Here is an 11,186-nt window from a genome sequence, read left to right as displayed (position 1 = left end):
AAACCAATGTTTATTGCAGCATTATTCATGGTTGCCAAGAGATGGAAACAGCACATATGTCCATCAATGGATGAGTGGATAAACAAACTGTGGTACATATGCACAATGGACTATTATGCAGCTGTAAGACAGAACAAAGATATGGAGCATATAATAATGTGGGTGAACCATGAAGACATTATGCTGAGTAAAGTTAGCCAGAAACAAAAGGACAGATACTGTATGGTCTCACTAATATGAACTAACATAAATAAGCAAACTTTGAGACTTAAAAGCTTTCAGATGATAGAAAGAGGGTAGAGATCCGGCATTTGATGCTGGAGGACTACAGAATGTTCAGCATAATAGCAATATACTGTGTGATGATAGCACAATATTTTAAGTACACTGAGCAAAGATGTCTATGAGTAAAGCCAAATGAGGTGGGATAGGGGCATGTGTGACACCAGAGGTAAAGATAGATGGAAAAAACTGGGACTATGTAACTTAGCAAAAACTGGAGTGGTCAGTGACTGTTACTAAATGTACAAATATAAAAAATGTTTTTTTACATGTGGGAGAACAAATGGATGTAAACCATGCAGAGTGTTGAAGAAGGGATGGTATTGGGGAAAAATATAAAAAGTAAACTGGAGTCTATGGTCAACAGTGACATTGTAATATGCTTCCATTAAATGTAACAAAGGCAATATACCAAAGTTAAATGTGTATGAGTGGGAAATACAAGGGAGGGATGTGGGATTCTTGGTAGTGGTATTGTTTTCTGTCCTCACTATTTTATTGTATTGTATGACATTTTATTTTTATTTTTATTATCTTTTTTATTATTCACAAAAGAAAAGAAAACACTGTTTCATAGTAATCAATATGTTTAAGTACAGACTGTGGTGATAAATGCACAACTATATGAAGATACCATGAACAACTGATTGTACACTGTGGATAATTGTGTGCTATGTGCATATATCTTTATAAAATTGTAGGAAAAATATAAATAGGGGTAAAAGTGTTAGAGAAAACATGGAGAGAGGGATGTACCTATTTACTGTTGAGGATGCAGAATGATGTAGCCTTTCTGGAGGTCACTGTGGTGGTTCCAAAGGAAGCTAAGTATATGGGGGCCATAAGGTCCTGCAACCTCATTATGGGGTATGTACTTGGAAGATCTGAGAGCAGAAACATGAATGGACATTTGCACATTGGTGTTTATGTTGGCAGTACTCATGATTTGCAATGGGTGGAGGCGGCCTAAGGGTACACTGACTGAGGAACAGAATAGTGAACTGTGGTGTATGCATACAATGGAATATTGAGCAACTACCAGAAGGAGTGAAGCTGTGAGACATGCAAGAGATGAATGGATCCTGTAGACAGCATTTTGAGTTAAGTGTGCCAGAAACAAAGGCAATAATATAATGTCTCACCAATATGGACTAACTACAGTGTGTAAACTCAGAATTGAATCTTAGAACACGGGAACATTTATTGTAATGATCCCTAGATTGTAAGCTCTTACAGCAGTCAAACCTACTCCTGAATTGTAATGGCTAAACTCTGAGATGCTGATCCCTTTGTATGTAAACTGTTTGGTCTCTGGAACATTGGGTATCTGTGTGACACCTAAAACTCAGAGCTAGAGCTCAGCAGATATGAATGTCAGTATTAGTGCATACAGAAAATATTAAAAACAAAAAAAAAAAAAGCTGGAAAAGAACCCAGGCTTCAGTTAGAGATATGCTTGAAGCAGATATGGTTAAGACCAGTGCAAATTGGGCCAAAGGGTAACAGTCAATACTGACTGTGTTTTAAAACTCCAACTTCCATGTGAGACCAAGGGAAGAGATGTTTATGTGATGCAGCCTACAGTAAAATACAGCAATACAGAGTTAAGCTGAGAAATGAAATCTTGGGATCAAAGAAGCCAGAAACTTTTAGTTTGGAAAATTCTGGGCTTCCAGAAAGTGAGATCCCAGAAGCTATAGCCCCAGGTGAGGATTTAACCAAACATAGAACCCAGCTGCCACTTCAGTACAAGCCAGGATTGGAGATGGAGTTATCCAGAAAGGATTTGTGGAAAGTCCTATTGTTTGAGGGTTTTGACCCCTGTAAACTTCATGCCAAGCCAATGAGATTTTTGCAAAATCTGTGTAAACAGAGCCACTGCTGATCTGGACTGGAGGGGCTAGAAAAGGAACAAATTGAAGGAAAAAATTCTTCAAAGACAGAGCCATGGAAATTGAGGTCTGGAGTCAAGAGATCTTGGGCTGGGAGAGTGGAGCAGCCCATGCATTTGGAAAGGGTGAGTTAGCCCCGGAGGCAGAGTGAGGGCCTTCCACCTTGATGCTCAGGAAGATTACTGCCATTCCAGGCCCAAGAGAAGTTGGAGCGCATTCCCCATAGCTTGGGGAGAGCCTGGCCACCACCCCACTGTTTGGAGAGGGGAGTACCTTTGTCCTGGAGAGGCAGAGTCTGAATGGCACCCCAATGTTTGAGGAGGGTGGGTCCAAGAAGAAGGTGGTCTACCTAGTTTGTAGATATGTTGGAAGACTCACCCCAGCATTTGGAACGAAAAGAGCTGCCACATAAGCCTTTGGAAAGGGTTGTACTCCTGCACTCTCAAGCCTCAAGGACTTGTAATTCTCTAAATGACTCTCAGATTTGAAATCTAATGGAGTTTGCCTTGTGGGATTTAGGAACTGTTTTGGTTCATGAACCTTGTTTTCCTTTCAGTTTCTCCCTATGGCAATGGGAATGTTTATCCTATGAATATCCCTCCTTTGTATATTGGAAGTAGATAACTTGTTTTAAGTTTCACAGGTCTACAGCCAGAGGGGAATTTTCCTTTAGGACAGACCATGCCTGTAACTGATTTTGATGGGATCTTATACTTACCTATTGTTTCTGAAATGATTTACATTTTTGTGATATTGTGATATAATAAATTTATTCTGTATATGGAAAGCTCATGTCATTTTGGGGTCCAGGGCGTGGAATGTGCCAGTTTGTATGTATTATATCTCCCAAAACACCATGTTTTTTAGTGCAATCTTGTGGAGGCCAATATGTTAATGTTGATTATATTGGAATCCTTTGATTGTTTCCATGGAGATGTGACTCAATCAACTGTGGGTGAAATATTTGATTGGATAATTTCCATGGAGGTGTTACCCCACCCTGAATGGGTGGGTGTCAATTGGATCACTGGAGTCATATAAAGTTGTTCACAGACAGAAGGAACTCAGAGCAACTGGGAGTAACATTTTGAAAAGAAGCTGCAGGTAAGAGAGGACAAAACACCCCAAGAGCAGCATTTTGGAGAATGCCATTTTGAAATGCAACCTAAGGGCAAGCAGATGCCAGCCATGTGCCTTCCAAACTAACAGAGTTTTTCCAGACATCATTGGCCATCCTTCAGTGAGGGCACCCTATTGTAGATACCTTATCTTGGACACTTTATGGCCTTAAGACTGTAACTGTGTAACCAAATAAACCCCCTTTATAAAACCCAATCCATTTCTGGTATTTTGCATTCTGGTAACATGAGCAAACTGAAACAGGGGCTGAACAGTGAAAAATCAAGCTGGAAAATTAAAGATGTGCCAGACTGTAGAGGCCTTCAGTGCTAGCCAAGAGATTAACATGTACACAATACACATTGTAGACATAAATTTTTTTCATAATTATATATTTAGAAAAAATATATTTTAGCCTTACATATAATAGATAACTATAAGGAATTATGAAGGTCAAAAGACCTGGGAGGAGACCATTCCATGGTCAATCATGAGAAAATGAGACTTTAAGTAAGGCTTTTAATGAGAAATGACTGGCACAAACAGAACAGAAAAGTTATGTCATGGCAAAGTCTACATCACAAAGCAGAAACAGAGTAAAAAGTAATCTATTAATACTTTCAGAAAAAAATGTAAATCCTCACTCTAATACTGAAAACTAATGGAAGAGAAATATAGACTATAGGATTTTTTGTAGTGCAGCATTCCTCAAGGAGATAAAACAATTATTACACATTATTTTCTCCCCTGTTTCAAATTCCACATTGATTTCTACATTATTTCTTTCAGGCTTTGTAATGGAACTGAATGCCTACTGAGCACTGGAAAATGAGGATTGCTTATTTAAGGGCTCCATGACTTTCAATGTTTCAGACTTATTTCAATCACCATCATTTCAACTCTTATATACAATACTAAACCTCAGCTGAAAACTTCAGAAAGCAAGACTCTTTCACCAGAAAGCTAGTTACTCTTACATTTAAAAAAATTCAAAAGTGTATGACTATTTGGCTTTTGTTTTATATTGTAATACAGAAGTACAGATTCAGTTAATCATGTAACATAATACATTCTCCATAGAGGGCATTCAAATATCCATTAGATATCAAATAATTTCTTCCTCTGGTCATCTATAGATCTTTTATCCTTTTTTTTTTTTTTTTTTTTTTACACAAATGTTGTTTGTGCTCATTTATAGCTCTGTTCTACTATCATGATTTTCTAGCTTTATAGTGTAGTCACAACTGTAGCAGCATTCTTTATTTCTTTATTACTGATTAAGAAAAGGAAGGATCAGAGTAGGAGTAGGGAATGGGATAAAGTTAAGTAAGAATTTTCTGTATATAGTCACTGAAATGAAACATATCCTTACAGGATGCTGCTATTTTTAATATGATGTATTTATACCCAACACAGAGGCAGGGGAATGGAGAGGGCATCAATTTTGCCGACTTGGTCTGCTTGGGATAAGTCTAAAGTATATAATTCAATTTTCCAAAGACCTTTCAGTTATGTTATTTCAACTGAATCTCTCAACACTATGAAATGGCATTTGTAGGTTTAATTGTTTCTATTTTGCAAAGAGGAGACAGTGAGGCTAACAAAAGTTGTCTAGAGGCAGAACACACACAAAAAAATGACCAATTCAGAGCTCAATTGTAGATTTTCCCTCCATTCCTCTTTCCTCCCTCACTTCTTTACTTTATCTATCATTCTTGTCCCTCTCCGTTCCTGCTCTTTCTTCCATTCTCTATTTTTCTTCAGTTCATTCATCAAACATTTACTTATCTGCTACTATATTCCAGTCATATTGTTTTAAGTAAAGATTAGAAGTTAAGAAAACACAATCTGTGACCTCAAACTATGAATAATCTAGTTTTTAAAAATGTGAATGATGTATAAGCCAGTTGCTGGAAGTTTTGCTGGACAACCTCTGATTTCAACCCATGCCAATATTTAAAAAAAAAAAAAAAAGACAGGAATTGTTACATTCTCCAAAAAGAAATTTCTCAATAATATAGACTTTTTTAACTGTTTTCTAGAAGAGGCTTAGGAGAGCATTTAAATTGTGCAGTATTCATTATTCAAATCCAAAACTGCCCATTGGCTGCATTGCCTTATGTATAACCCTTGACACTTCCTTTAAAGAACATCTAAAACTTCCTTCTCATTATACTAGGCTCAATACTTGTTTTTTTCTTAAGCTCTCCATTTTTCACTCTCATAGGCACATTAACTTAATCTGTTCTGTTTATAAAACAAGCATAAAAAGTAAAAACCCTCCAGGTGTCCAGAAGGAAATAAAAATAGGGTCATTTATCTTTTCTCTCACAATTTCCCTATCGGAGTGTCATACATGATACTAGGCAATGGCTAAAGACATAGCAAAAGAGAAGACTTCACAGGAAAGACAGAATTTGACCATTGTAACTTGCCTTCGTTCTGTTCATTGATGCCTAATACAGAAATATTGTATTGCACAAATAAATATGTTAGGTATTAGAATTAAAACCCATGTAGAAAGTTGTATTCAAGATTTAGTTTTGGTAGAGAGAAAACACATGTGAAATGATTCATTTTGTATCATTTTTTAAATTGAATTAACTTTGTTGTGACTGTTTGTGTTAAATAGCTCAGTTGCATGAAACAAATAGTTAAAACATCTAATGGTGATGGATTGTATTTCCAATCTGAGTATGTTATTAAACAGTGGTAAAATCACTAATTGGGTTGACAGAAGTTTAGAATAATTTGGATCCTCCACCTATGCACTGTATGATTATATTACTTACAGTGCAAAGTCTTAGTTTCATATCTTAAATACAAATAATATAATGACAAGTTTGTGGTATGTTTTACATGAAATAATGTATGTCAAAATATGTTGTACAAATATCAGGTTTTATTATATATTATGTTCACAGAAAAATAAATGCCCCATATTTATTTAAAATGTTCTTTTTGACTTAGAAAATGTGTTATTTGAGTAACTGGTCAAGAGGATAAGGTTACAATATTGCAATATAGTCAGGCCCTTCAGATCTATGAATAAACAAGTCAACTGCATAGTTTATGGCTGTTAATTTATCCTTGCTTCCACATACTCAGAGAAATTATGATGTTACAAATTGAAAATTTTAGATGTTTTATTAACTTTATTCTGTTTCATTCATATACTGGCTAAGTTATAAACAAGTGTTCAAATGCTTCATTCTTAAAAAAAAAAAGGGAAAAAAGAAAAAGTCCATTTGACTTGATATTCTGCTCCATTCAACCAGAAAGATGTGGCTTATGTGTTTGATGCTGTAGATTAAGTGTATCAAGTGATCTGGAACTGCTGCAGCATTTACTGATGATAAGGCATGCAACTGAAACTTCTTTGCAAGAGTCAACCATGAGCATTTAGATTGTATTAAATCAATTCATTAAACAGCAATAAAAAATAATACCTATCATATAGTTGGGTAATTTTTCTTGCACTAGTAATAGTTATCTATAGATTTGCCCCTTCAAATATTTAGTAACTAATAACTAAATAGATGAAATATGCCATGTGCTAATTTTTGGGATGCTGCTTTTGCCTAAATTTTGTATTGTGAAGTTAGGCAATATTTTGATCAAAGGTCTCTGTATTCTTTGTTATCTTGATCAAATCCTCCATCATTATTAAAGATTATTGCAAAGTATTCCAAATATGCATAAAATTATTAACAGAGTATTATGTGGTCCATGGTAGCTATATGGTAAAACCAAAAATGTGATAATAAAGAGAATTAGAGTTTAGGGGAAACTTGGAAGAGATAGACAGGCATAGTTTTCTGGAAGTGCTGGGAACATGTATTAAGAATGGTCTCGAGAGGATTATGGAAATATGGCAGAGTAGGAAGCTCTGGAATTAGTCCCTCCACCAAGACAATTATTTAACTGGCAGTAAATATCTAAACCATTGACTTTGAAACTCTGGAGTCTAGGGAATACTGTGCATGATCCAAGGAGGAGTCAAAGGAAAAGACTGGTAAATTGTATAAAAACTCGTGAGTTTCACCCTCCCTGCAGTAGCCGCCATACCCCTTCCCCCAGCCTCATGGCCTGCAGCAATGAGGACTGGTGCTCCAGCTCCTGGCTCAGTTTGCTGGGGCCAAGTTGAAACAGAGAGCACTGAGTCCTCCACCTTCAGGGATTTGTGTTCTGATCCCAGATTAACACCTTTGATCAACTATTTCAGAGTTCTCGGGCCAGCACTGAGGGAGGCCACTGTTCCAAGCCTCTTGAAGTGAAGGCAGAACCTTCCTTGAAATTACTGAAAATAGTTAAAAGACTGCATTAACCAGAGAAGTGCTGAATTTTAAAAATGCCATAGAAGAACTTCCTGGCACACTGGCAAGCCCCCACCCCTCAAAATACAGAGTGGAGCCAGCTTGCACTCTCATTGCAGGTTCTTGGTCCTGTTTCAGAGTGAGAAAACTGCATACTGGGGTACATGTATGTTACTGTCAGTCTTATCAGGTATAAGTCTGAGAGACTAAGCCAGAAAATGTGTCTTTGACTTGCCCTTTCAGAGTTTGTCCTGAGGGCACAGAAGCCACTTGAAAACAGCTGGGAATGTATGAGAACAATTCAGTAGAAATTTTCTGGTGCAAACAGCTACTGACATTTGGATACTCAAAAGAGCACACAGTGCAGGTAGGAGTTCTGCACCACAGTAAATAGAGAAAGCATTCACTCAAGCTCCTGTGGATTGAAATGGGGAATTCTAGTGCTTATAGTGAGCACAGCCCAGGAGAAAAAGTAGGTTCTTGGGATGCAGCTCCTCATAGACTCAAATAAGAGAGCATCCTTTACCTTCTATTTGCCTTAGGCTGATCTGCTTGATAGGAGGGCTAAACTCTGAAAGAAACTAACAGCCACAGAAGGACCAATTTGGAAAGAAAAGGAAAGGTGCTTTTTGCCTTTGTTTGGATTAGCTCCCAATATTCAAGAAAACCTCTGTCATATCACTATCTGAACACAAATTTAAGGGACAGCCCAGTGATTAAATCTCAGAATTAATACTTTAAAATATTAAAATGTACAGTGAAAAAAAAACAGAATGTAATACAAACAAATAAACAGAAAATTGTGGTCCTCCAAGGGGACAAGATAAAAGTCTAGAATCTGTCCAAGGAGAGGAACAGACTTTGGACTTACCTAACAGAGATGTTGACATAATCATCCTCAGTAGTCTCACAGAGATAAAGGAAAACATGGAGAAAGAGCTAAAGGATATAAGGAAAACAATGAATAAATGATATAGGAATCTCTCCAGAGAAATACTGGAGTTGAAGAAAATAACTGTAATGAATAATTCCCTTGACAGCTTAAAAAGCAGATTGGAGGTGGCAGAAGAAATAACCAATGAACCTGCAAACAAGAAAGCTGAAATGATACATACTGAGGAGCAGAAAGAAAAAAAAAAAAAAAAGAATACACAAGAACAGTAAACCTAAGGGAACTGTGGGACATGATCATGTATACCAATATATGCATTCTGGGAAGAAGGAGAGAAATGGCAGGGGGATTATTCAAAGAAATCATTGCAGAAAACTTCCAAAAAGTTTAATTAAAGACCTGAATATGCATGTTTAAGAAGCCCAACAAAGCTTAAACAGGATAAATTTAAAAAGACCCATGCCTAGACACAGAGTAGTCAGATTTTTTTCAATGCCAAGAAAAAGAAGGGAGTTTTGATGGCTGTAAGAAAAAAGCCACAAGTTATGTACAAGAGAATACCAATAAGATTAAGTTCCAAATTCTGATCAGAAATCATGGAGACAAGAAGGTAGTGGTATGAAATATTTAAAGTGATGAAAGAAAACAATTGTCAACCAAGAATTTTATATCTGGCAAGACATTTTCTAAAATGATGGACAGATTAAGACATTCTCAGATTTTAAAAAAAGCTGAGGCAATTTATCACCACTAGACCTGCTCTACAAGGAGTGCTAAAGAAGTTCTTTAGACTGAAGGAAAGGACACTATTCAGTGGATCAAAGCAATATAAAGAAATAGATTTCTGGTAAAGGTAAAAATATGGTAAATATAAATGCGTGTAGTATTTTATTGTATTGTTGGTTATGTAACTCCACTTCTTGCTTCATACCAGTGCTGAAATGCAAATGCATAAAACATAGGATGAATTGATGGTGTGGGACATAAAATGTACAAAAATATAATCTGTAACAAGTACCAAAAGTGGCATGACAGAGGAGTCATAGGAACAGTGTATGCATATACCGTTGAAGAAAAGTTTTTATCAAGGCAAATATGATTGTTATAGATTTAGATTTTAAATTTTAAACCCATGGTAACCACAAAGAAAACACATAAATAATTCATGCAGGAAAAAATGAAAAGAGCCTCATAAAGATACAATGCAAAAGACCAAATATATTGAAGTAGGCATTTATGGAAGAATTGAGGATCTCAAAAAAAGGTATAAGGCTTACACAAAATAGCCAAATGTCAACAGAAATCCTGCAGTATCACTAGTTAATTACAATGTAAATGGATTAAACACCCCAATCAAAAGATAGAGATTAGCAGAAGGGATTTAAAAGCATGATCCAACTATATGCACTTTACAAAGACTCACCCTAATTTCAGAGACATAAGTAGGTTGAAAGTGAAAAAATGGGAAAAATATACATCATGCAAGTAGTAAACAAAAGATCTATGGTGGCTATACTAATATCAGATAAAATAGGGGCTCCTTATATTCCGAATAAGGGGTCAAGTCAACAAGAAGACATAACAATTATAAATGTATGTGCACATAACAGCAAAGGCCCAAAATACATAAAATATTGACAGATTAAATGGGATAAATTGACTGTTCTACATTAGTAATAGGAAATTTCAATATACCACCTTCAATAATGGATAGAACATCTAAAAAGAAGGTTAATAAAGAAATAGAAGACTTGAATAATACTCTAAACCAGCTAGACCTAACAGACATATACAGTACACGTCACAAAACAGCAGCAGAATATACATTTTTTCCTGAGTGCACATGGATCATTCTCTAGGTTAGACCATATGGTTGGTGACAAAACAAATCTCAATAAATTCAAATATATTAAAATCATACCATGAATCTTCTTGGACCATAATGGAATGAAACTACAAATCAATAACAGAAGGAGAAATAGAAAACTTGCAAATATGTGGAAATTAAACACTGCATTCTTAAAGAAATTATGGGTCAAAGAAGAAATCACAAGGAAAATTTGGATATATTTTGAGGTGAATGGAAATTGAAACACAGCATACCAAAACCTATGGGATGCAGCAAAGTCAGTATTGAGAGGGACAATTATAGCTCTAATTTCTTACATTAAAAAACAATGATCTCAAATCAGACAGCTTACCTCAAAACTAGAGTATATAGAGAAAGAAGAACAAAAATTTGGCCCAGAATGAGAAGAAGGAAGAAAATAATAAAGATTAGAGCACAGGTAAATGGGAGAGAATTTTTAAAAATAGAGACTAAGGTGGTTTGAAGCTGTATGTACCCCAGGAAAACATGTTCTTAAGCCTAATCCATTCCTGTGGGTGTGAACCTATTGGAAGTAGGGTATGTTGAAGTTAATTCAGTAAAGATGTGGCCCACCTAAATCAGGATATCTTAATCCTATTACTGGAGTCCTTTATAAGAGAATGATATTCAGACACAGAAAGCCACAGAGGAACAGCTAGAAGCTGTACATCAATGGAACCTGGAAGATAGAGAGACTAACAGATGCCACCATATATCATACCATGTGACAAACTACAGACCAAAGATGGCTGGCAGCTAGCCCCAGAATGCCACAGTCTTCAGTAAGAAAACATCATCTTGAGACCTTGATTTGG

Source organism: Choloepus didactylus, chromosome 3 (genome assembly GCF_015220235.1).
Source record: "Choloepus didactylus isolate mChoDid1 chromosome 3, mChoDid1.pri, whole genome shotgun sequence".
Taxonomy (NCBI): domain Eukaryota; kingdom Metazoa; phylum Chordata; class Mammalia; order Pilosa; family Megalonychidae; genus Choloepus; species Choloepus didactylus.
This window is presented reverse-complemented; position numbering follows the sequence as displayed.